Consider the following 7083-nt stretch of genomic DNA (forward strand, 5'->3'; position numbering starts at 1 on the left):
ATGTTTTATTTGCATGTCCATAGACAGTGTTAGCCTGTACGTAGTTTAGTTTTGTCGTTGGTTCATATCTGTGACGTCATATTTGTCTTTTGTAAAAAAAATATGTGATAAATGTTTTCTCAATTGAAATAATTTAATTTTGGATGTAACGCGTCGTCTGATTGGCTGACGTTATTTTGTTATTAGCCTATAGACATAATTTAGTCATGTGACCGTGACGTCATCAGCGTTTTTTCCTGGTTTTCTACGGTTTAGAATGGAATTTAGAATTAAATTATAAGAAATAACTGTAATATTTTGTCTGTCTATTCGAAATAACATAAAAAAATGTGGTGCACACTGTTAAATAACCCGCTACACGCGTTATTCAATGTGCACCAAAATTTTTATATTATTTCTTCATAGGCAGAAAAAAATATTACAGTCATTCCTTAATTTTTTCATACATTTCATGTCTTGGTTTTATTTTATAGCCGACCATTAGGTATAGGTTTTTTCCTCATTGTTGAAGGCAGCCTATTTTAATTGCTTACATCCACTTCATCTGAACTTTTGGGGTAGTTGTCTCAGTGTCAATTACTTCCAATCTTAAAAAATCTATACCTACCGTTAATTGAATGAAATATAGTTAAGTTATACTTTTGCACCAGTCCTAAATCAGGAACCGTGTGTTCAGTTGTTGTCGTTTGTTGATGTGGCTCATAAGGAGTGTTTTTTTATATAGATTCCTGTTTGAATGGTTGTGCACTTCCATTTTTGAGGCTCCTTATATCCTGCGCTGTGTGTTGTGAGCCGAGGCTTCACGTTGAACACCGTACTTTGAATTAAAATGGCATTTTTACAAGTTGCGACTTTGATGGAGAGTTTTCTCATTGGCACTCATACCCCATCTTCTTATCTATGTAATATATAGTTGACCCTTTTCTATCTATTTTCAGGAAATATCTATATGGATTTGAATGGTACAAACGAAACACTATTAGCTATCGGTAAGTCAACACTAATGAGGGTTTGGATGGGATTAAATGATTAAAGAATAATGCCCTTAAAAATGAAGATTAGAGAATAACGGGAAAAAAATGAAGATTAGAGAATAACGGGAAAAAAATGAAGATTAGAGAATAACGGGAAAAAAATGAAGATTAGAGAATAACGGGAAAAAAATGAAGATTAGAGAAAAAAAAAAGGGTTAATTTTTTAAAGATTAGAGAAAAAAGAGATGAAAATTAAGTGTTTACAGAAAAACAGACCCCCCCCCCATCCAGACCCTCACAAATAAGAGGGTCTGAATTTGATTAACATACTGTAAATTAATTCAGAAATTAATGCGAGGTTTTTATTTTTGCGAAAAATTGCGACAGAATTGTAAATGCAATCATTTAAACTCTCATTTTGAAATATTTTATATGAATAAAACAGGATTTTCTTCAAGATCGTTAAAAATTAAATCACATTTAAGTCTAAAAAGCCAAATCACAATAATAAATGCACGCAATAATTTATGGATTTACAGTAATTTACACGGAATAATGGGCCATATCGACAAAAAAATGTAAAAGATGCACAGAGAAAAAAGTGCAAACAAACAAAAAGTTAAAAATGTGGTTCTCAAATATAAAGCATACTAGTATTGGACAAAAAACTGAGACCAAATAAGGTAGACGTTAGTTGTATAGCCGCCAACAATGAGAAAATATAAAAAAAAAAACTAGAGGCTCTAAAAAGCCTGTGTCGCTCACCTTGGTCTATGTGCATATTAAACAAAGGACACAGATGGATACATGACAAAATTGTGTTTTGGTGATAGTGATGTGTTTGTAGATCTTACTTTACTGAACATTCTTGCTACTTACAATTTTCTCTATCTATAATAACTTTGGCCCTTTAGATACAGAGGAAAATGTTTTGTAAAAATTAAAAAAAAAAATACTGATTAAAAAATTTACTTTAAAGGGCAATAACTCTTTAAGGGGTCAACTGACCATTTTGGTCATCTGACTTATTTTTAGATCTTACTTTGCTGAACATTATTGCTGTTTACAGTTTATCTCTATCTATAATAGTATTCAATATGATAACCAAAAAACGGAAAAATGTCTTTTAAAAATTACGAATTTGGGTTCAGCAACCAAACAACTAGTTGTCCATGCAATTCATCTGAAAATTCCAGAGCAGGTAGATATTGATTTGATAAACAATTTAACCCCTGTCAGATTTGCTTTAAATGCTTTGGTTTCAGAGTTATTAGCCAAAATCTACATTTTACCCCTATGTTCTGTTTTTAGTTATGACGGCCAGGTTGATTGGTTGGCTGGGTCACCGGACACATTTTTAAACTAAATGCCCTAATAATGATTGTGGCTAAGTTTGGTTAAATTTGACTCGGTAGTTCCAGAAGAGAAGATTTTTGTAAAAGGATACAAAAATTTAGGAAAAATTGTAAAAAATGACTAATAAGGGCAAAAACTCCTTCAGGGGTCAACTGACCATTTGAGTCATGTTGACCTATTTGTAGATCTCACTTTGCTGAACATTATTGCTGTTTACAGTTTATATCTATCTATAATAATATTCAAGATAATAATCCAAAACGGCAAAATTTTCTTAAAATTACTAATTTAGGGGCAGCAACCCAACAACCAGTTGTTCGGTTCACCTGAAAATTTTAAGGCAGATAGATCTTGACTTATGAACAATTTTACCACCTGTCAGATTTGCTCTAAATGCTTTGGTTTCAGAGTTATAAACCAAAATCTTCATTTTACCCCTATGTTCTATTTTTAGCCATGGCAGCCATCTTGGTTGGTTGGCCGAGTCACCGGACACAGTTTTAAAACTAAACACCCCAATGATGTTTGTGGCCAAGTTTGGTTAAATTTGATCCAGTAGTTTCAGAGGAGAAGATTTTTGTAAAAGTTAACGACGACGGACGACGGACGCCAAGTGATGAGAAAAGCTCACTTGGCCCTTTGTGCCAGGTGAGCTAAAAAGAAGATGTGGTATGATTGCCAAAATGTGACAACTCTCCACAAGAGACTCCCTTCCACATAGGTAGCGATAAGGGTATATCAATTAAAAGCAGAAATGTACAACATGTAAAACAAAACAGTAAACGAATTACGAATATTGTAAACAAAACATGTATATGCTTTAAGGATGTTCGCTTGTGATGTTTTGGAAATGTCAGATTTTCGAAATCCTCTGGTTGTGTCTAGCTATTTGAATGCCTTTAAAAATTTGCCCATTGACCCCTGTTGTATAATGATAAGCCGCCTATGAAAGTCTTATAAAAGTTTAATTATTTTTTAATAGTTTTTAAGAACTGAAACTTGTCAATGATAAAGTTATGAAAAGTCAAGAAAGAACATTTTCTCGCCAAACTTTCAATGGCTTATATCTCTAAAACAAGCACGTTGATCTACATATTTTGTTTGCTCTTATGATTCCTTTATTAATCCTCAATCAATATATACTAGTATACTAGTTTTAATAATCTTATTATTTTGAAACTGAGAAGGGAACTTCCTTAAATGCAATACTTGATGTATTTCACAGGTCAAGAACCAGCGAGATGGGGATTTTGGATACAACAGATAATTACTCCAATCATCGTAGTTGTCGGAATCTGTGGAAATGTTATGTCATTTTTATTGATGAAAACCAAGTCTCTCCGAAGGAAGTCTTACAGTCACTTCCTGTGTGCGCTGGCAGTATTCGACAGCCTCTGTTTGATAAACCGGCAAATAACATTGATTCACGAAATGATGGTTGACAATCGAAAAGATGGCGTATTTACGTATTACAGCGACTTCTCGTGTCAATTATTTAGCTTTTACGAACATGTGTGTTACCTTATGTCATCCTGGCTAATTGTTGGAATGGCGGCTGAGCGAGTTATAGCCATGTGTTTGCCATTCAAGAAAACCTTAATCAGAACTCAAACAGGGGCATGTGTGACAATTTTTTCAATATTGTTGGTTATGAGTTTCACTCAAATATTTCGTTTCATTATGATAAAAAATATCGGTGGACTTTGTCAAGGTGATACGTATACGCATCCGGAGTATATCGAACTACATATCTATTTTTATCAACTGACACTGGTACTCACCCTTCCGTTTTTACTGGTTTTGGTATGTAACACACTAGTTATTTATCAGATATATTGCGTGCGAAAAGCTGCTGTTAGTTTGACTTTAAGATCACGTGTGGTAACGAGATCTCACAGGACAACAGTAATGTTATTAGCCATTGCCTTCACATACCTTATTACAATGTTGCCATTGGTGATAATTTCATTTATTTGGATGGTTGCCATGGAAAACTCGAATGTTCGGATGTTTTTCTTTCTCTATCCTATTCAACAGTTTGTCTCGGTTATATCTCATTGCAACTATGGAGTTAACTTTTTTATTTATATTTTATCAGGTCGGTCTTTCCGGTTTGAACTAAGACGTGTATTTTGGATAGAAAGACGTTCAACCATATCGACCACAAAAACAAGGGAGGAAATTATGCGTCTTCAGTGAGATTGTAAATGAGAGAGGAAATTATACGTCTACAGTGAGATTGTAAACAAAGGGGTAAATTATGCGTCTACATTGAGATTAAGAACGAGGGGGAAAATTATGCGTTTACAGTGAGATTGTGTTAAACCAGAGAGGAAATTATGCGTTTACAGTAAGATTGTGTTAATTTATTAAAATATGCAAACATGTATGTTTGATATGAACTCATTAAAAATGGAAATAACCCGCGTATTAAACGCTTTTTCTGGATTTACCTTCAACTTAAACGTCCAAAGCCGAATATTTGAAAGATTAATTACTACATATGTATAAGAACCGAAATATGGTTGAGCTATATGCCCAAGAAGGACCTAAATTACTAGCCAAATCTATCTAACTGGATGTCAAATTTGCTTGAAAGATTTGAAACCTTAATTTCTTAAAACTAACGGACATTTTGTGAGCTTAAATAAATTGACGGGACATAAATACGGGAAATACATATTTGTTTTTTGTTCATATTTTTACATAAATAAGGCCGTTAGTTTTCTCGTTTGAATTGTTTTACATTGTCTTATCGGGGCCTTTTATAGCTGACTATGCGGTATGGGCTTTGCTCATTGTTGAAGGCCGTACGGTGAGCTATAGTTGTTAATGTCTGTGTCATTTTGGTCTTTTGTGGATAGTAGTATCATTTGCAATCATACCACATCTTCTTTTTTATATAACATTTGAAAGTCTCTGGTAAGTTTTTGTCAACCATTAATTTTGACTTTAATATCGAGATCTTTTAAGCAACACATATTTATTGAATTCGATAAAAAGGCATGACTTTTTATCGAGTTGTTACCAATAATTATTCGTCGTTTCAGAATCTAATGCATTCTGGGTAAGATTTTCAATATCGTACACCAAAACGTTATGATTAGTTTAAAACGTTGTAAACAATGGAAATTCAACAATGACGTAACATAATTTTCATTTTGGTGTACGAACAATGAGATTACCCATAGTCCTTTAGATTCTGAAAAGGCGAATACATTACTAGCACCCCTCCCCCCCTTTTACTCATATCAACTTCCTATAGTTACGTTTAATCTCATCTAAATGAAAATAGCAATGTTTTGCCAGTTGATAAAGGGACGGCCATTTGATTTGAGGGGGGGGGGGGGGGGCAGTGATTCGGGGATTTGGATTGGATATTAATGTATTACTGATGCTGTTCTTTTCCCGCGATATCAGCTGTACCCTGTAGGTATCAAGTCGTTAAATTGTCAAACACCTATTAGACAGACATTCATGGACAGTAGACTTTTAATTTAACAAATATTTTAAATGCTGTTATATGTTTTGAATACAGTCATTCTTAAACATTTAACCTTACATGAGCCCTGTTTTGTACACGAATGCTTTTAACTGTTATGGTGGGGTATATGTATGTTAAAGGCCTCAGACCGATAGACATGTTATTATTATATAAGTTGCATTCGTTATATAAAGAATTTAAAAAAAATGTTTATTTATATCAATTTACAGTGAAATACGAATCGTCAAAGTAAACACACTACATGACCATTTTGTAAAGAGTAATTTTAGTGATAATTTTATATAAACAGAAATAAATCAAGATTATATTTAGTGAAAGTTTTCAGAAACTTTTTATTTGTTTCGTTCTGTAGTTGTTAAATATTAGAATATGTGGTATGAGTGCCAATGAGACAACTCTCCTTCCGAGTCATGATTTGTAAAACTACGAACCATTTTAAGTCAAAGTACGGTTTTCGACACGAAACATTGGCTCACACCGAACAGCAAACTATAAATGACCCCATAAAATGACTGGTGTAAATTAATTCAAACAGGAAAATCAACGATAGAATCTCTATAAAAAAAAAAAAACGAGAAACAAGAAACATTTATCATGAACCACATCAACATACGACAACCACTGGACATCAGGTTCCAGACCTAGGACAGGTGCAAACAAATGCAGCGGGTTTAAACGTTTTAATCGGTACCAATCTTCACCCTTACCCAGAACAGTAGTGTAACATCACAACACAGGAAGACGCATTATAAAATATCATTTGAAATGGCTAACTCAACCAAAACCCATTCGAAAACAAACAAGTAAATACACTGAACTTGTTTTCGTTTTTTTTTTTTTCGTCAAGGAGTTGTTGTCGTTTTAGTTTTTTTTTATCATGGGGTTGTTGGCGTTTTTGTTTTTTGTCATGGAGTTGTTATCGTTTTGGTTTTTTTTCATCATGGAGTTGTTGTCGTTTTGGGGCTTTTTTGTCATGGAGTTGTTGTCGTTTTGTTTTTTTCGTCTTGGAGTTGTTGTCGTTTTGTTTTTGTTCTCGTCATGGAGTTGTTGACGTTGTCTTTTTCGTCATGGAGTTATTGTAATTCTGTTTTTTTCGTCATGGAGTTATTGTCGTTTTGTTTTTTTCGTCATGAAATTGTTGTCGTTTTTTTTTGTTTTTTTTTTATCATGGACTTGTCGTTTTGTTTTTTCGTCATGGAGTTGTCATTTTTTTTTCGTCATGGAGTTGTCTTCCTTTGCTTGACTTGT

The 7083-nt window shown here is 33.5% G+C and overlaps 1 long non-coding RNA gene across 1 annotated transcript in view; it reads left to right on the forward strand.

Annotated features, from left to right (window-relative positions):
- Positions 1-4752, forward strand: part of LOC143051015 (uncharacterized) — a 21572-nt gene extending 16820 nt beyond the window's left edge. The window contains exons 2-3 of the long non-coding RNA XR_012970541.1: positions 939-989; positions 3556-4752. This is a non-coding gene — a long non-coding RNA (uncharacterized LOC143051015). The remainder of the gene's footprint in view (positions 1-938; positions 990-3555) is intronic.
- Positions 4753-7083: the final 2331 nt, after the last annotated feature.

This window comes from Mytilus galloprovincialis, chromosome 11 (assembly GCF_965363235.1).
Source record: "Mytilus galloprovincialis chromosome 11, xbMytGall1.hap1.1, whole genome shotgun sequence".
Taxonomy (NCBI): domain Eukaryota; kingdom Metazoa; phylum Mollusca; class Bivalvia; order Mytilida; family Mytilidae; genus Mytilus; species Mytilus galloprovincialis.